Source organism: Centrocercus urophasianus, unplaced genomic scaffold, assembly GCF_019232065.1.
Source record: "Centrocercus urophasianus isolate 14NV4802_14NV808 unplaced genomic scaffold, USGS_Curo_1.0 seq_12, whole genome shotgun sequence".
Taxonomy (NCBI): Eukaryota; Metazoa; Chordata; class Aves; order Galliformes; family Phasianidae; genus Centrocercus; species Centrocercus urophasianus.
Window position 1 is genome coordinate 36,248,060 of NW_024884364.1, and position 20,273 is coordinate 36,268,332.

Consider the following 20,273-nt stretch of genomic DNA (forward strand, 5'->3'; position numbering starts at 1 on the left):
CTGAAGTTTAATTGTGAAACAGCTCGTTTGTTCCTTTTGGTAGTGTTGCATAAGAGAAGCTGAGTGTGGAGGAAAGCAAGTGCATAAGTCTGTATTTTCCCTTTTGCATTACCTTCAGAAAAAGGACATGGTTTCTATTACATCTCTGGCTGCAATACATGTAGTAAGATAATTTTTTTTTTCCGTGTATGACTATAAGTTCTTAAAAACTGCCTTCCCAAGTTGATCAAGCAAGTCATGAAAAATGGCCTGTTTATAAAAATGATGATTCTGATTGAGTTAAAGCACTGTAAGGCAGGCAGTGCTGTCCCTAAAGAGACAAAAAGAAAGGCTTTATGGAGAAATATCTTGTTTTCCTAATAGCTTGGTTTGGAAACAAGTTTATAAAACACATTAAAATTCCCCAGGGCCTTCAGCTCTGTAATGTTTCTAAACAGTCACATTTACCTTGACCTTACAGTTGTAGGATAAAAAGGATTGCCTCCTTGTTTAGTCTCGGGAATACAATACTTACCATTTATGTAGCACTTTAAATCTTAAAAGCTCTAAAACAAGGAACCAAGATTCGCTGCCACCCAAACAGGGCAGTGGATTCAAGCACGTTTAACATCCCTCATAAAATGCCCCTTTCCTGCTTACCTGAAGAGAGAACCTGCCCTGTGGGATTCTTGCCTGCCAGGGTCAGAAGTAGTCAGCAATGCCCCAGCAGGATGCTGTGAGACTCAGACCGCCTAAGCCAGCCTGGTTCACACAGGTAGGTCACGATGAAGGAACCATTTTGACTGTGTTCAAAATAGTACTAAAAACTGACAAATAGAAATAGGATTTTCCCTTCCTCCCTTCCTCCTTTCCTCCCTTCCTTTCCTCCTCTTTTTCTTTGCCTTTTCCTTCCCTTCTCTTCCGTTTACTTATATAACAATGATATTTTGTAATCCTTTTGCACACTTTTAAATCTACTTCTCACCAGCTTTATACTTGGAAGTACGTGGAAAAAATAAGGGAAAAGAGGAGCAGGTAACAGCAATATAACAAAGTAGAGAGACCCTGTCAGGTTCTTATATTATTCTTAATTTCATGGTCTACGTGTCTCTTGCTGTCCTCACCAATGCCTTAGGATTTTTACTTTATTATTTTGACCTAGCAAATTACTAAGAAAATGGCTGAATGTGAGGCTAGAAGGTGAAATTTCTTACTGTTGTGGCATTAAAGACATAGTACTTGTTTTCCTTGGTCTCAGCACCAAGGCAGAAAGTTTCTTACTGACTTCATGACTTCTGAAGACAAGTAAAATACTGTATTTTCTTAATCAGAAATTCAGTCAATGTCCATTCAATATGTTCACGTTCACTCAGAATATCCTCATCTCATAGGGTCAAAAGTATGGACATCGAGGTGTTTCTGAGGCTCTCATCTCCTCCTCTATCAGATTGCTACTAGAGAGATGGCTCACCTTCTCACCCTGAAAGTCAGTGTGATGGCAGCATGCTCTCCAGGGCAAGAGAGAACCACTGCCTCATACAGGGAGAACCTATAGTTTCTGAGAGGGCTCCAGGAAGTCTTGGGCAGCTGTAGGGGACAAAGTGTCCCCTACTGCCCAGGCACTCCCGTGGTAAAGATTCAAAACGAAGTCAAAGGAAAGTGTGCTTTAAGGACAGTCCAACTTGAGAAAAGTGACAATTAACAGTAATAATAATACTACTGCTACTAATAATAGCACAGGCAGGAAGCATTAGAATCATAGAATATCCCAAGTTGTAAGGGGGACCTAAGGATCATCAAGTCCAATTCCTGGCTCCACACAAGACCACCCAAAACTGATATTCTCTATCTGAGGGCATTGTCCAGATGCTCCTTGAATTATGGCACTCAGGGCTGTGCCCACTGCCCTGGGCAGCTGTTCCATGTCCACTGCCATCTTGTGAAGAATCTTTCCCTGATATCCAACCAAACCTGTCCACGTTAATATGGACTGTAAGATATGTCTACCATTCCACAGTCCAGGTGACTAGACTGTGTATCTCATTTTCACTCCTATATATATAGGAGTGAATACAATTATAAATTGTATAATTTTAGCCATTATTTTGGATTTATAACAGCTTAGAATGCCAGCCTCTCAAATCACAATGGGAGTCTCTCAGATGCTCACTTAATCTGGATACTAACCTTCAATTATAATGCATTGTTATTGTTTTACCCACCTGAACCATTACACGGGATTTTTTTTAAACAAAACCCACAGTTGGAATAAAAAAAGCTTTTTTTCATATTGACCTAATTTTCCAGATGTAAGATGCCACTTCCAAAAAGCAATGAGTATAAAAATAAAAAATTATCAGGACATTTTGTGCATTATGTAGCACTAAACTCAGAAGAAGCATCAACTATAGATTTAGAAACTCAGTAGATCCCTGGGAGCAGCTATGTCATCTTAGAAATGCAATTAGGGTTCAAAGCAAATTTTAAAATCAATGTCCTTATGACTCATCATCAGCAACCTGTCCCACAGAAGGGAAAGCTGGCAAAGAAGTTGACTAATGGATGCCTCTCTTGTAAGGCTGACAGGGCAAATAACTTCACAGCACATTCCAAAGTGCTGAATGGCTGAGTGAGAGGGGAGAGTGGTCTCCTTTACTATCCTTTTGTGCTTGAAATTGATAGGGATCTAAACCCCTCTGTAATTTCCCTTGGGAACCAATCCTGAAAAACGTAGAACTCATCAGTAAAATATTTGACTTGCTGAATGATCTCAATCATGTTTTCCATAGCCACCAGAATAAAGATATTGTGGCAACCTTTCCAGATAAAATCATATTGTAAAGAGCTGTGCCACAGACCTAACATGAGTTCAGCATGCTTTTGCCAATAGGCAAAGGCCAGACTGTAAGTACTGTGAAAACTTCCAGACTCCATCTATAAACCTAAATGTGTAAGCTAGGCAGTAGCATAGCTTACTCTTTCAAGGAATTCCTCTAGACCTAGTGAGCTTGGACACTCTTCTACAGACCTAGAGGAAGCTCTCAGAACTACGGTTTGATTCACAGGTGGTCCTGTGAGGAGCCAGCAGTTGGACAGGATGATCCTTGTGGGTCCTTTCCAACTCAGGATATTCCAGGATTCTATTAAGGTTATAGCCTGGCTTTTTCCATACATAGCATGTGCTCATTAGCCAACCTTTCTGTGATAATTTTTTTTCCACAGCTGTGTCCTTTACATTATAACAGGCCTCTGTAACTTTTAACTCTTTTTTCATTGAATGATTTTGGTTGTGTGTGTGTCATCCTGAAAGGAAGGGATGCAGACATTCGGTGGACACAGTCAGATCATGTGCTTAAGTGGAGCACAACATCTCAAAGAAGTCAAAAGCAACCTGAATCCTCTGCATCCGTAGTCAGAAAGTGGGATCATATTTTTCTTACACCACACAGAAAAAAAACCGTCACACGACAAGGACCAATGAGGGCTCTCCTTCACTGTATAAGAAGTCTTTGATCCTGGCTGGATGCTCCCCATGACAGTGGCATCTCTTTTTGCTGCAGTAAGTGTGAGCTAATCCCAATAAGTTCATATAGCACTTATGTCAGGAAGGAATCCCCAAAGAGGGTAAATTGGAAAGGAAAATGGTCTCGTGCTCTTGACGTGCTTTATCTAGAGGTATCTCATATGGAGAGGTTAAGCTGGAAAGGCTTATTATGGCTATAAAATCTAGCAAGGCTCCATGGGCAGATGTCATTGTCATTATTCAAAAATACAACATCCCAAATCCACAATCCTTTTGAAATATTGCAAATTCAGTGCTTTTCTGAGCATAAGACAGAAGCATTAGGGTTGTTGTGTTGGGAGATAGGACAGGAAGCTGGACAGAGGACACCTGTCCCTATCACTCAGGGCCCAGATTAAGCCAAGGCATGTTGGCCTAAAGCAAAGCCTGAAGATATCTTTCTGTTTGGGAGCCTGCCTGGCAGCAAATCTCCTGGAACCTCTCAGATTAGTACTTCAAATGTGCAGAATTTTATTATGGAGGAAATTTGCAACACCCTGGTTCTGAGGCTGGGCCCCAAAGGGGGGAGAAGCACCACCATCCCCTTCAGAGCTCCAGAGATCCAGATGAGGAAGCAAGTGCTGAGCAGTGCCCCAGGAGGACAAAATCCCTCCTCTCAATTTAGGCTACCACCATAATCAGAAGTGACCTCTCCCCTGTGATGATGGGTGCTGCCTGAGGATGGAGATGAGCCAAAAGATTTCTTAACAAGACCACAGCTGGGTTTGTTTTTACCATCAGTAACCTTTATTGCCCATGTTTCCTTCCTGGCAAGTATGTGACAGCATGAGGTAAGAGCACGAGAAGCAAGCTGAACCTCTGACATGCATGTTGGGACATAGGAATTGCTTAGGAAGCAATTGAAGTTGCATAGGAAGTAACTTCAGGAATACAGTGCAGCATTTCTTATTTATTCACTGTGTATGCACTGTCGAGGCATCATGCTGGTCTCTGCTTCTTGTTAGCTCTTCAATGGCACACCAGGTCCCAGCTGGCAGTGGCTAATTGCAATCAGCAGGTGAGAAAGGCAGCATCTTGGCAGCTGAATTGGCTCCAGCTCTGGGACACCTTCTGGGAAATAGAGGGAACCTGGAAAAAGAAAGGGAGAGAACTTAAACTTGGACTTCTGTGAAAAGCGTTAACTGAGAAAGACAGCAACGCACAGGACAAACCACTCTTGTTTTTACTGGTAGTTGTAATGGAGCAATTCAGTATTAAGAGACGGGAATCTTTGAGCACTCACCTCTAGTGGTTTTTGAGACACAACCTAATATCACTTGATCACTTTGGAGCGTGGCTTTTTTGTAAGATTTTGAGCATGCTTTGTGAGCTCAAAGGTCAATGAGGGTATAAAAAATGTCTTGCAGTTCAAATATGGCCAGAGCCTTGATGTCTGAAAGGTGCCCACTGGCATCAGTGATCCACTTGTGGTCTCAAGTAAGGGGCAGATTTCCACTTCACTGTGGGTATTACTGGGACCTGGGATGCCAAAATCAGCTTGTGGCATGTGTGTGCTCTATGTCCTGTAGCAGTGACTACTTCCAGGTGATCTTGTTTGGTTAAGGAGATCTCTACCACCTCATGAATCAGAACCCATAGCAGAGGAAATGGTGATTAAATCCGTGAGGAGAATTGGCTGCTTTCTTGCCTTGAGAAGTAGATCCTTGAGGGTCAAGGTTGAGGCACAAAAGCTGAGAAACTTGCCAGACAGCAATGTCAGCTTCTTTGTTGATAAATCTGAGATGACTTCCATTTCCATGACTAGCAATATAGTATCTTGACAGGTGCTCAGTTATCACAGCAGTAGGTACGCTATAAGACACAGAAAGCAATGGATGACGGATATATGTTTCACCAGCTCTGCATTTTAGAAGGGTATTGTGAACTCAGGATTCCTCTGTGTGGGCCATTCCTTGCTTGTTTAATCAATGAGAACAAAGATTTCATTTCCACAAAAGGACAACGCACTCTCTCCCAACGGAAACCTCACTTAACCTCACATATAGGGATAGCCAGTATACAGGATACATAGTATTTGCATATCTGCTGAGCAGTTACACATCAGTGATGCTGTGTAGCTGCTGAAATGAAAAGACACCGAGTAGCCTGTGAAAAATGAGAGATACCTGGATTCTTCTAATGCAAGCAGCAGGTCTGTGTGTACTTGTTTGCAATTTTGCCAGTGTTATGAGATCATCAAGGGCAAATTCAACCAGATACAGATCAGTTCATGGGCAGAAAAAACAATTAGTGCTTTATTATCATCCCGTTCATATGCAATTAAAATGGAGTCGATTCTCCTTCAGATAAAGATGCATAAATAACCAGAGACCATTGATTTGGGTGCTGAAGTAGACAAAGGTATGCAGAAAGTCACAAAAGATCACCTGTCAGTTCAGTCACTCAGACTGAGATGCTGCAGGATGAGGTGGCTGGGGCAAGAAGAATGCAATGGGAAACAGCAAGCCAAATGGTAAGATAAGATGTATTCAGCATTTTTTGGTTGTTGTTTCCAGCCTCCATTTTAACTGCTCTGAGTTTACAGATTGATTACAATACATTTCTTCCAAAGAAACATCTGTTTTGTGGGTAACTTTAATCACGTCCTGGTGACTTCCCACGGGAGCTCATCTGTGTTGCCAAGTAATTTTCAGTGAGAGCAAAGATGGTCATGGGACTGTAGCTAGGAGTGCACAAGCGGAAACGATTGTCACAATCCATTCTGTGCAAATTCAGTGCAACTCTGTTCCTTGCATGGGTAGCTCAGAATAAAGGAAGAGGGTCAAGAACACAGATCACTTTGTCATGAGAATATAGCTAGTACCAGTATATGTGCAATTGCTGACCATCAGCACTATCGTGCAATAGTATTGCTGACCACCAGCTGATGTGAAATGGCACAGCACATTTGGTGCCCACTGACTGCACCCCAGCATACAACCCATTAAGCAGCTCGCTGAAGCACTAAGTTCAGATACGCTGGTTTGAGGCAGCTTCTGCTGTTGAAATTGCTGGCAAATGGCCGGAACCTGGCATTTCTTGGGTCAAACTACATATTGGCCACTTAGCTGATGTCAATTGTCCCAGCAACCACACACTGCAAAAACAGGCTTCTGCCTGTCTGGGGTAAACAGCGCTAGTGACACTCCTTAAAAATCAAACAACCTGTCTGGTGAAAGCTTTTAGAGCCTTTCACAAGCTGCAAAAGAGCACATAAGTGATCAAAGGCGGTAGGGTGGGTGCGTTATTGTTCTCATTAGAGCATCATCTGCCAATTTATTGCAGCAAGGAGCCAGAAACAGCACAGTCTTCTGTCTGGGAAATAAAACCAAAACAGTGCTATTACCATTTCAGGTACTGAGAGGCTAAGTATTGGGGTGCTGTGGATGTAGCTCTCACTGGAGCCTGGCTGATAGGAGCAAAGGGAGGAGGAGGAGACTGCTGTTGTGGGGAATGCCTGCAGAAGCACAGAACACTGCTGCAGCCACCAGCTCGGCAACCAGATTGTCTGACCATGGAAAAGACATCAGCTCCTCAGGATTTCACTGCAGTGTAGAAATGCAGATTCTTGATGGACTGTTAATTTTTGTGCCTAAAAAGAAATGCATCACTGTCTTAGACACATGCTTCCAGTCACACGTTTATTTGATAAAGAGACTGATTTTTTTCACCTCTTCACTTACTTATGGCCTAGATCCTGTCATCTTTGAAAGAAGCAGTTTCTGTAGAAGAGGGTCAAGCATCTCAGCAGCTCTTGAATTAGGAGAAACTCATACTTTCTGTCCATCCACATGCAGCCAATTGACTCCTGTCCTTCTAATGGAAGACTAACAGTTTTGCTGGTGGAAGACATTCTAATGCAGACAATACCATTTATTACTTGAGGGGTAGGGGCCTGTGAGCCGTTCATTTTCAACACAATATGTGGCCTAACCACCAGTTCATCCCACGACTTCCAGAAGCCAGCACTTTGGCAGACCCTATGCAGTGACAACTGGTGATCCTAATTTTGTTCCTTAATAGACAAGCAGAACAGGCCAGGGAGTGCAGGTCACAGCACTGTGAGCAGCTCTGTGTGCCCTCTCCCTCCCTGCTGGCATCAGCTTGTTGTGGGAGCAGTTGCAAATGTAATAATGCAGCCCTGAGACGCTCTGAAGAGCTGTGCATGCTGCACTTGAGGGAGGCTCTTTGGGGGTTGAACTCGATGATATCCAGAAATCCCTTCCAACCCCTATGATTCAATGACTCTTCCCACCCACTGGGGAGGCTGTGGCATTTATATGAACAGAGGCAGTTATTCCACTTCTAAAACAAACCTATTCCACTCCTAAAGCATGAAGTTTGGAAATTTATTACATAAATAAATAAATAAGATATATAAATACATAAATAAATATGTGTTAACCCTTCTCTGAGATGGACCTGAGATGTTTCAAGATGGACACCTCTCACCTCTTTGCTTTCTCGGCTGGTTTATGTAAAAAGGATGGGCTTGCTGCTCAAGGGGCAGAGTCATTCTGCAGTGTAACACTGCCAAATCAGCTAGAGAGTCCTCTGGGGAGAGTGAAAGCACTGCCACTCTGGTGTGCGGATCTGATCTTTTATGAAAGCACACACAAATCAGGTCATTACATAATATTCAGATAGCTAGCACTTTCTTTGTATTTAAATGACTCAGATGAGATCAAGCAGTAAAAGCAGAACATCCTGCTTAAAGCATCTTAGGGATGCAAAGCAATGCCCCAAACGAGAAAGCTTAGTTTTTAGCCATGTGCTTGAGCCCTGAGCCAAATGAGAAGTACAGATGAGGAGTGCATGGGCTACTCCAGCATCCAGGCCTCCCAGGGCAAAGGAAAGCTAGAACTCTTTGCTTGTGTTTCAAGAGACACATCTATGCTGGAACGTGAACGCAGTGTTTAATAAGCTTACACAAAGTTGTCTTTTATTTCTTGTTCTTTAAGAAGAAGGAAGCTTTTTTTATGTCTAACAATGGCTATAGCCAAGCTGTACAGCTCATGAGGGAACAAGTGAGATGCTATATTATTTCAGCAGAGTAGACATCGCTAATTACCTTCTTGCCTTGTAGAATGTCAATTTAGCAGAAAAAAATAGATCAAGCTATTCTTAAGTACAGTGATTAAAGTGATCAAAGGCTCATAACAGCATGGAGTGCAGCAAGGTTGTAGCTGTGCTCTAAAGCCTACATTTCATGATGGAAGATAACACAAGTCAAGGTGAAATGTAAACATGAACATTTTGCAAATACACTCAGTTCCAAAAATCATCCAAAATGTGGACTTTTGAATTTAATAACAGATTCAAATCTCAAAGCTTTGGGTTTTTTGTTTGTTTGTTTGTTTGTTTGTCTGTTTTTCCCAAAGAAGAGCATAGCTTGTAATGGGAGATACTCTTTCTTCTGACCTTTGATCATCATTTTGCCATCATTCCACAGACATTAATATTCAGAAATATAAGGAAATCTTGCATGCTTTAAAAGACTTGGAACAACTTCTCTGTCAGCATTCAAACCAGACTTCAGATTTTCCTGAAGCTTATGCAGCCATCCACCTATCTAACTGGGATAGAAGGATGGGTCCTACTGCTTCACTATTTTTAACATTTGTCTTCACCATATTATTATGCGGACTGAATACTAAGTACCTCATACAGAAATGAGAAATAAACCCACAGGAAAGTCAAAGCCTGGACTCTTCAGAACTTTCTTCTTCTGTACATGCAATATAGGAGGGTGATCTATTCAGGCTCCTAGCTCTCTTCACTGGCCCTCAAAGCAACCCATCTTCCCAATTAAGACAGTGCTTCTCTCATAGGAATTCCACAGAGACAGCAAGAATTGGGTGGAATAAACCCAGATAAAAGTGACTTGTCCAATGTCATGTGGGGAGCCCATGGTAGGATCAAAAGGTACCCTGTTTCCTTGGCTCCCAAGTTATTCCATTATGTTCAGATTATTTTGTTGGTTTGACTCCTTCCTGAACAAACTGGCAGATGAGTTTCTTTTTGAAATTTATGAAAGATCTGCAGGGAATAAACAGATGAAAATCATGAGAAATGACAGCATCCTGTACAGCCTATGGCAACAGGAGAACCTGTGTTAAGTTTGATAGGCTTGGAATTAAAACTGTGAACCCCCCCGCAAAAGATAATTTCCTGATCTCATAAAGAAATCTCCCAGATGAAAATAGTTTTGACTGAGATCATTTATCTGAGCAAATGGAGTCTAATAAGTAGTCAGAGGACGTAAGTCAGATCCCTCCAGACACTGTTGCATTAGTTTACAGCAGGACTAAATTTGACCCAGCCCATCTAACAGGATGTTCGTTAATCAAAATGTCTTTGAGGAATTTTAAATGATTGCTTCTGCTCTTGACCATGTGTTTCCTCAACAGATGAAGGGGGCAATTCCACAACATTTTCACAGAGATTACTGAGTACTCGGCAGAAGACAAGACTGACTGGTGAAATATATGCAGGTATTGTCTTCGGCATCCCCATAAACTGTTACAAGACAGAAACTCGTTTAGACTCTGAAACTGAGCAAAATCAAAACTTGAGATGCAGTAACATAACCACTTGTACAGAAAGGGAGACTGCAGAGAAATCGGAAATGAGTAATTTTAGAATCTGTTTGTTAACAGAAAGAACTGTTTTGCTCATTTCCATTTTCTGTCCTGGAAGAGATAATCCTCCAGTCTTTCATTTCTTAGCTAGAAACTCTTCTTCGTAAGATACAGGTGACATTCCTAGCACACCTCAGTTGATTGTGGAGTCAATCCTGTTGTTCATAAAGACCTTCATCTTCAGGACGTATGTGCTAAGGTAACAGAAACACTGCTGAATTCTCACTGTCTACTACTGTGGGAGCTCCAGGTTCTCTGTGTAACATAAAAGTACTGGAAATATTAGAAAACTTGAGAGGAGTTAATATTTTGGGTGTAAAGGAGAGGATGGGGGCTGGAATCAGTTCTCCAATTTCCTCCCTGTCTGATACACACTTGGCAATTAATTGAGAATCACGAGAACTCTTCCTTTTCCTTGGCAACTGTTACAGGCAGAGGCACTTGTAGGGATATGTAGGGATATGCAGACATACATGTTTTTGGCATTTTGATAAAGCGTCTCCATTGCTCGTTGTTCTGCTACCAAGAAAGGGAGGGCAGTTTTATTTTTCCTGTATGTTAGATTACAATTCCTGGAACCCCAGTTCCCCTCCCACTTCCCTTTTTCCTTTCCTGGCTTCTTTCCCCTGGGATTTGACAAAACCAGCCTTAGACTCTGGGTTGCCCTTAAAATCCCTTCTCCTGCTGCCTCTGTTTGCATTTGGAATATATGGTAGTCCACAGTAGCCATGCTAATAGTCATGCTTTTGTACTGCATGCAGCATGACATCCATTCTAGAGGGCAGAAAGCAGCAGAACAGCTGTGAGAACAGCAGGGAAGGTTCTATGTTTTTGCTGAGGTTCTTCATGCAGCCCTCCTTAAGGGAAAGGTTTCCTAAAGGGAGCTGCTTGGTTTCCCGTTTCCACAAGGAATTAATGGCTGCTGCTCAAGCTGAGCCATTTCCCCTAGTTATCAAAGGCTGTCCTTCCAGCATGCTTTGCTGGCATGGAATGCCATGATGCAGGATTAAAACAGATTTTATGAAAGTTTCTGAAGTTCTAGCTGAAACTTTGTGTTGTAGTAACGGTGCAGTTTTCCTATTTCTGATCAAGCTTTGAAGCTAGCAAAACCTATTTTCCTTGTTTAAATGTGATGCCTTATGCTAGACTTCATATAGTATTGGTTGAAAAGCCCTACCAAAGAAAAAGGCTTTGGCTCACACTACAAGTAAAGTTTTGGTGAAGAAGGCAGTGGTGAATGTAGTACAGCTAAAACAACACTGTTTCTCCAGCTCAGTGCCCAACAGGGAACTGGTTTACTGTATTTACATTTGCAGAGTAGTTTCCACCACACTTAGCAGCTTTTGGTCAATATTAAGTAGCTGCAGCTGCACTCATTCCATTACATGAGTCCTAGCTCCCCACCACCTGCACTGTTAGATTACTTAGCCCTCTGTAACTTCTTGGTTGTATGGACATGATAAGAGGAGTGCCAGTGTTATGAGTTGTCCAAAAATCATGTATAGTTTCCAAGAGGATTGTGCTGCATGTTCTATGAGAAAGGAAGACCAATCCGTGTTTAGAAGTTGAACAGTGACAGCTGCAAGAGCCATAGTTAAAATAGCATAGCACAGAGCAGCTCAGGTAGCCAGTATCACCAGAAAAAAAGTCTACATTGGTGTCACTGGGCACCAATTGGGAACCACGTGTATTTACAGAAAGATTCAGAATCCTTCTGAAGAAGGATTTTGTCAAAGCTAGCAATTAAGCCAGATCTCTCACTTACCTTCACAGTGCTTAAATTGCAAGAATGCACTTGTTCCCTAATTGCAAAATAGCACCAAGGATGTGTGAGTGTCTCTGACAGTTGGATTGCTGAATGTTGGCATAATCAGCAAACCCCTTGACTGCAGGCTTTCAAGTGTCCAGATCAGCTCTGGAGTTTGGAGAGAAAGAGTATGTGAGGAGGAGAAATCTGGTGAGAAAACAAGCAGTAGCTCACAGTTCTTACTGTCATGCTAAGCTGTAATTTTTCTCCCCCCTTCATCAAATCAGGTAATTAAGGGAAGGTTATCCAAAATCAACTTACCGATTCCTGAGTGCCTCATACTTGTATTTAGTAAGGCAAGATTTGCACTGCCCTCTAGAAAGTCTTCAGTTCATGAAGGTCTGAACAGAATCCTGGAACATATTGCGACAGGGTTGTGCAACCTTTGCTTGTGCTGCTTGCCCTGAGGTCAAGCAGCCTCTTTGGAAAAGCCACTTCTTGTACTCCCTGCACCAGCCACCAGCGCTGAGTACACAAACACCTTTGATGTCCCTTTTGTAGTGCCTCCCACCCAGGTATCTTCAAGATGCAAGTAAATATTAGTTGTAAAGCCCTAATGCAATCCTGTGAAGTGGGTTGGGTTTCTCTCTGCCATACCAAGAGGGTTGAACAGAGGTGCCAAGCTGGCAAATGTTCTGCTCAAGATTAGCCAACATTGCTGTGGAGCACAACACAATTGGTAGGATATGGCGTTGTTGTAAGTACTGCATCTTGCCTTCCAGTCTCTGCCTTCTACTGAAAGAGCTGAAGGATTGAGACTGAGCTCTCTTAAAGCTCATGTGGCCTTTGCTGAGCCCAAGTGCAATGTCTCCTTCATAAGGCATCTACCTGCTTATTTCCCTGCTGCCCTGATAGCATCGTTGCTATTACCTTGAAAACCTCCTCTCAACTGCCACCCTGTCTCTCAGCAGTAGGAAATCAGATTTTCCATCCCTCAGCACCACTCCCTGCACTTTCACGTCTGAAGGGAGAGCTGGAGAAGGCATGGAAGTTTTTCTCTCTGCAGCAGTGACTCTATTTTCAGCTATAGCCTAACAGATTGCTTTGCTTTTCAGCCTTATCATCCTCTACCACCTTAATACATGCAGCTACACACGGTTACTATTAGTGACTGATATAACTGGCACTGCTGGCTGGGGCATTTAACTCTGGGTAAACTAAATTCTCCTCTATACCACATCCTCATTACTCCCTTGGATTTTATAGAAACACAGAATCGTAGGAGTTAGAAGGGATCTCTGGGGATCATCAAGTCCAACTCCCCTGCTAAAGCAGGATCCTTATAGTAGGCTGCACAGGTCACGAATATCAGTTATTATTATTATTTTATTATGTTTGTGTGTGTGTGTGTGTGTGTGTGTGTGTGAAAAAGAAAATACAGAAGGTTTGCTATGTCAGAAAAAGACAAATGAAAGTGTCAGCTCCTGTCTAGGGCCAAGCCAATCGGAGGTTACCATGCACTAAGTGACCAACAGCTTTGGCCTGTTGGAATCATCATTCACTCTCCAATCTCAGCCCCTTGCAATTACTGCACGTCATGCTTTTAAAATCACTACATAGGAGCAGCAAGCTGATTATATTTAGAGCAATGCTAGGTATGGAAGCACTTATTTTAGCTTCTCTTGTTACAGATACATGAGAGAATCAAATGCTCCCTGCACATCAGCAAAGGAAAGTCTTCTTGGCCCTGCTGGTGAGAAAGGCTCTGGAAAGAATGGGTCGAGGAGCTGGGAGCTTACAGGATGTTTCCAAGTTTCAGCAGATGCAAAATAGCCTCTTACTAGCATGGAACTAAAGGAGAAGTTCTAAAATGTGCTACAAAATCAAAATTGCACTCTGCTCCTGGAATTCCAAACAGTTTACATTTACTTTTCCAATATTATGTTGAGGGTGGGGAGGTCACTGAGGGTGCACCAGCTGGTCAGTAGAAAATCTCTGAGGACTGAAGACCCTAACATAAGCATTTGCTCCAAAACAAGCATCCTCCAGTTCAGGTTTCCCTAAGTGGATGGATCCAGGCTGGATGTGACTCTGGGCAACCTGGTCTGGTGGATGGCAACCCCACACGTAGCAGGAGGGTTGAAACTAGATGATCATTATAGTCCTTTTCAACCCAGGCCATTCTATGATTCATTCTATGAAGTGCTTCCTCTTTAGCAGACTGGCCCAAATGAGAAGGGCAGTGCTCTGTGAGACTTCCAGGCTCTCAGGGCCACTGCCATGCTAGGCAAACTGGACAGTTCCAGAGCGTGGGTCTGAACACTACCCCACAGTTGTACACTTGTTTTTTTCTTCTGACTGTTATCAGCTATCTGATAAAAAGTGTTATTTGTCTCTGGGGATCTCACTTTGCATTCACAGTGGCCCACCAGCTGTGCAGACCTGCAAATAGCCTGTTACAAACACACCATAAAAACAAACACCTGCTCCCGCTTTTTTAATACTGCTGTCTCCTTCTATTGCCATTTTCTGTTTTTTATGTTTGGTACCTACCAGTCTGTCCACACACACGCATGCTCACGTACAGGCACAAACCAATTAGCACAAATCAATTAGCACGCCCTCTTTCCTGTGTGAATGCAGCTGTTCCTCGGGCAGACGCATTTCACAGGCTGGTGACACCTCCGCAGCTTATTTTGGGAGCTGAAGGTTGATGTTTCACACGCTGGCCTCAAAATTACAGAAACAAAATCTCTGCTCTCAAATTCTCAGGCCTTGTTCTTCACACTTGCCAGCAAGCAATGCATGCAAATCCCCAGTGAGCAATAGAGGGTCAGGACGGGTCTTCCTGCAGGAAGGAGATGCAGACGGGACACAGAGCTATAGGAAGCAGAACTGCAACAGAGATGCTTTGGGATCTCAGAGGTGTGAGCTGCCCTGGCTGCAACCTCTGCAGAGGGACAGATGTCAACGCCTGGTCTCAATGCCATCGAAAGCACACCAATGACAGAGTGCACAAATGTTGGAAGAGTTGGTGGGACAGCTGTGGGGTTTGCAAACTGCCAGCTCTGGGACAAGGCCTGTGAGCTTCCCCTCTCACAGTGGTGTGAGTAACTGTGGTGCGCTCATTAAAGAAATATATATTTTTCCTGTGATTTTTCAGCTAGTCACCGCTGTTTGGTGAAGCTGCTCATTAATTGTTGTTTACGGAAAGATATTTCCTTCTTCATCTCCCTGAAAGACATTCCGTTGCCCCTCAGTACACAGCTCAATTCTAAATTGCACAGAAATTTAAGATATAAAAATGCCATGTTTTCCAGGGTGTGAAGTGGCTGGCCCGGGTTTGCATGCTTAGTGTTGTGTGCTCTGTCCCCTTCTCAGCTGCAATCAATACCACCCTGATTTCTTTATCATGCCTGATGTGGGATGGAGATGAGCAATCCTGTTCATACCTCAGCTTTGGCATTTTGATTCCCAAACAGCCCATTCACTAGTAGCATAAAAATAATGTAAAAACAAATACATCAAATAAATGTAGCTTGAAGACACCTCTATTACAACCCTGATCTGTATTCTGTAAGCAAAATATGTACTGTGCATACAAACACTGGGCGAATGAAGGGATATGGGTATTAACACTGACATATCAAGCGGTTCCTTCATAAGACCATATTATCTCTGCAATCACCTAGAAGCATTTGCATTTCACAGACCACGTTTTCCAAATGGCACCTCTCGCCATTGCCTCTTGCTGTTCTTGGCTGATGTCTAGGCAAAGAATGAGGCCAAATGGGCAGTTTTCAGACCAGTGGTGGGAAGTGGTTGGAGCTGATAGCTGGGGGTCTCCTCCTTTGAGGGTTCTGGGGAGGTTCTGATGCTTCTGGATGCAAAGCAACACTACTGAAAGGTTGTGTGTTCAACATACAGGGTTGGCAAGTCACTAGGCAGGAAAAGGTCAGATGAATCATGAGCAGAATTCAGCCTGCTCTTCACATGGGTTGGGTGACTTTTTTCAATATCTGGTATTGTTTCTTGCAAAGCATTTATCAGGATTCCTGTTTGCAGCACTCCATTCACAGGGCACAATTCCTGGCTGAAGTCACACGGCATTTTTATATCCCTCATCAGATGAAAACTGAATACTGGGGAGGGAGGTTTAAATAAGCCACCCATTTTGCAAACTGCCTCCTCCTGTAGTTGTGCTGACCGAACAGTACAGCACCAGCAGCTCAGAAAGTTTGAAAAGCACCATAATCAATTAATGGATTTTTTTCACTATCGACCCACTCCTAAATCCTGGCCACTAGTTCAGATGGGGCAGTTTATAATGCTAGTAAAACAAAACACCGGTGTAAATTGTCCCAGCATCACTTCAGCAAGCTGCTTCCACGTACCAGACAGGCTCCAGGCCTTCGCTGTGTGCTCTGGACTCTAGCACAAGAGAATTTACATTCTCTTTGCAGTTCCAATGAGACACCTACTTCTCCTAAGTCACTGTGATGACACTTGCTCTTAAACAATGCCTGTACCACTCAGGGTACTTTATCTGATAAAACAAAAACCCAAACCCTCTTTCTCAAAGCAGGAAAACACTTTGGCTTGAAGACAATTTATATGACACCGCACAAAAACGCAGCTTGGCTAAAATTTATAATCCTGAATTTTTGACCTACAGATAAGCAGAACAGGAGGTGACTGGGACATCTATGCAGGATGTGGGAGGTTAGAGTTAAGTTCCCACTCTGCCAGGGAAAACATGATCCACTGCTCCCATCTCTTGCTAGGAGCGTCCCTACCCTCTATCTTCCATCTGTCCCAGGCTGCCAGGCTGTGGGTGCTCGCAATATGCTGTTGCAAAACACTCAACTGTTTCTTGGCAATGGGAGAAGAAAACAAGGGAATGTCCACGTGAGGGCAGAGACACATGCATTTGTACTTGGTAAATAGGTAGGCATAGTTTAGCTAGAGAAATAAACTCATTTAGCATTCAGCTGTATGTCTCTCCTAGCACACCTCAACAACTGGAGTAATTGGGCCACAGTTAAAGGAACAAAACCACGGAAAAGAATCTTCCCTACACCTGCAGAAATGCTTGTGGCCTGTCTGAGGCCTTTTCTGATGCTTCACCTTCAGTAATGGGAGAGTTCAGGACACAGAACCGTAGAATCATTATAGTTGGAAAAGACCTCCAAGACTACCTAGTCCAACCATCAGTCCATCACACCAGAGCCATCCTGAATTTTATCTTCAGAACACCACTATGAGCTTTGCATTCACAGCTGCACCCTTCACGTGCCTGTAAACTGGCACAGATGAATTCCACATTTAGAATCTTTCTACAAAAGCCTATCAGTACAAGCAGTAGGTTGCCCTGTAATGGGCTCATTTACAACCTCCTATTTTGTGGGTACTCTAAACACCACAACAAGCACGTGCAAGAGAATGAGAGAGACAAGATCATCTCTCTTTAGTACTTAAGACACAACACATACTAATGTTAATCAAGTAATTATTTCTCTGTCAGGAAAGATCTGTAGATAAACTCCAGCCCACTGTCGGAAATGGTTCTGCTGGCATCAGTCATTGCTACTTCCAGAACAGGTGTCACTAAATATTTCTCAATTATTAATAAGCCTGAAACCAGGTGAATATGTATAGTCATGTCACAAGGGAAACTGCTATATTAGAAAACCCCTGAGTTAAGCAGGATTGCCTGATAGCAAGTTGGAAGCGCTTCCTGTTTGTGAGGTGTGAATTTGTACCATCCTGTTGATACAGCAGGGCTGAGACTCAGGGCTCTCAGCAGGGCTGAGAGTTATCAGCTGACAGCACAGGGTCTGATCCAAACCAGATTCATGGATCAGGAATTTTTTCCTCATCTCTTCCACAGACACAGAAGGAACCACAAAGGGAATTAGTGCTATATCAGTTGGTGCCAAGAAGAGAAGTGTCCTCTCTATCCAAAAGTCCTGTTCCCAAGACATAAGCCAGCTGATGAAGGTTTAAACTCCTTTGGGTTCTCTATCTTCACCCACCCCAGGTTTGTGTGCCTTTCTGATCTGTTTTCTGGGCTGTTATTTTCCATCTTGACTTTCAAGCCAGCATGGAAAAACTTCTCATGGAACACTGCGCGACTGTATTCTCTTTAGACATGCTGCTGACACCGTTCTCATGTATAAATAGGGCCACACATTCTGAAGAAAGGTCTTCCAGGGTGAATTTTACCCACCACTTGTAGGTTGTGGAGAGTCACTACACATAGCCTGTTATATTTGCCTTCTTCACACAGCCACAGTGTGTAACAGCATCTGAGCAGACATGAAAATCAGCCTCTTGAGCGCCACTGCAAACAGGCAGAGCTGCCATACACCCACCCACCATTGAGATATAGGCATTTCTACAAAAAACTGGTGCCTAAATCACTTGGTGCCTAAATCATCCTGTGCACAATATTTATAGAAAAATGACACCTACTCACATTTATGGGGTTGCATGAATGGATAAAAATGTTTGAAGAATATATTGCTGGGCAGGCGTGTGAGATCCAGGCAGACAGCCTCCGGTCTCATAGCAATTGTGCTTTGCTGATGGTCTTAGCATCTCCACATCCATAAATGTTCACCTGTGATTTCCCACTTGAAGCATGAAGTCATTTCCATTTTCTAGCAGCAGAACCTTAAAAAGAACAGGGGGAGTAATTATGTGTGAGAAAACAGATAGGCCCATGAAAAAAGAAATCAGGGAAAACCCACACTCTAGTTTGCTCTGGAAGAGCTGCAAAATAAGTGTTTTCTGAGACCCTGGGAGGGTGAGTTAGGAAAACAGTGAGAGATCTGAGAGCACTGACTGAACTGGGACCATCAAAGATGGAGGGCTGAGCTCTGACCTGGCACCTTTGGCAGCCATGGTAATGAAAGTTTTGTGCACTGAGTAGCTATGCATTTAATTTGAGAGACCTGGGCAGGCTCTTTAACTGTTATCTTGGAGCTAAAAAGTCACACAATCACTTCCTCAAACAACGATTTGTAGTCAGACTGTGTTCCTGTTAGTTGAAGGCAGATCACGGCCTCCCACAGGACTTCAAAGATAAGATAACAAGCAAACACACAAAAAATGTGGTCTGCCTTGAATTCCTCTGGAGGGTCACCAAGGCACTGCAAAGCCAGCTTTGGGCTGAATGAGCTGACTTACCCTTCAGTAAAATATGGCTTTCTTCCTGCAAACCTCAGTACTTCAGAAAGGAGAGATGCTTGGGACAATCTTGTCTTTGGAGCAGAGAGGCAAACAGCACCTCCACATTGACATTTTCATGTGTGCAATCTGCTGTGTTCAGGGATAGCACTGCTTAACCTGAACCACACTGCTATGCAGAAAATGGAAGCAGGGTGCAGGGTCAAAACAAGGGTGCTGTACTACCCAAGAGCAGCCAGGGGTGGGTGAGGAAGGAAGAAGTAAGAGGAGCAAGGCAAGAAGAAGATGGTTCATTGGATTGACACTTTCTCAGCTCTTGGTGGACATGAAATTTAACTCTGACTCTCAGAGTTTAGTCCTTCTTCCCAAACCTGGCCAAGCCCTGCTAACACTTGTTTATGTTTTAGGAGCCTTCGCATCATCTAGTGGCAGTGAGTTCCATAGTTTAATTACGCATGGTATGAAAAAGCTTTCGTTTGCATTTATTTCAAATCGGCTCCTTGGTAATTTCAAAGTTCCCATTCTGTCCTATCTAATTTGGAGGATGTGTGCCCAGTGGGTAGACCATAAGACTGGATCTCTGAATTAATTCTATTTCCATCTCTGTCATTCTTCTAAAAGAGAAGGTATTATTATTCATTGGAGAGAGCTTCACCTTCAGCCAGCTCAATTAAAATTATCCCAAGCAAATAGTGATCTGGAATTTGGACTTAAATGATGTAGATGAACCTAACGTTCCCTGTACACCTGCAGAGGACAGGTAGAAGCTAAACTGGATAATAGAGGTAAAAATTTGATTTTATACTTCCAAGGCCTGTATTGATTGGTGGAATTGAAACTGCTGCCATCATGTTACAAAACAACTTCTCACACAATAGCAGACCCCATTACACAGCAGAATCCCTGCAGTCAGGGAAAGATAAGTCAAGATCCCACATGAAAAGAAAGGATGGTAATTTCTAAAAACACCAATTTACATACTGGCCTAAGAACCATCTGTCTATCGAGCTGCTGTAATTGTGCAATTTGCTCCTATTGACACGTCTTCCTGTAACTTGTGGCTTTCCAGTGAAATACCACAAAAAAGAAAGAAAGAAAGAAAGAAAGAAAGAAAGAAAGAAAGAAAGAAAGAAAGAAAGAAAGAAAGAAAGGA

At 42.9% G+C, this 20,273-nt stretch overlaps 1 long non-coding RNA gene across 3 annotated transcripts in view; it reads right to left on the reverse strand.

The window, feature by feature from the left end:
• Positions 1-4,282: 4,282 nt before the first annotated feature.
• LOC122156352 overlaps positions 4,283-20,273 on the reverse strand; it is a 42,826-nt gene continuing 26,835 nt past the window's right edge. For 2 of the 3 annotated variants that reach the window (XR_006167452.1, XR_006167451.1), the window contains 3 exons: positions 18,408-18,604; positions 4,785-5,353; positions 4,283-4,630 (listed from right to left, as the gene is read on the reverse strand). This is a non-coding gene — a long non-coding RNA (uncharacterized LOC122156352). Of the gene's footprint in view, positions 4,631-4,784; positions 7,134-7,224; positions 8,706-18,407; positions 18,605-20,273 lie in introns of those variants that run through there. The other variant, XR_006167453.1, reaches the window with a different exon arrangement.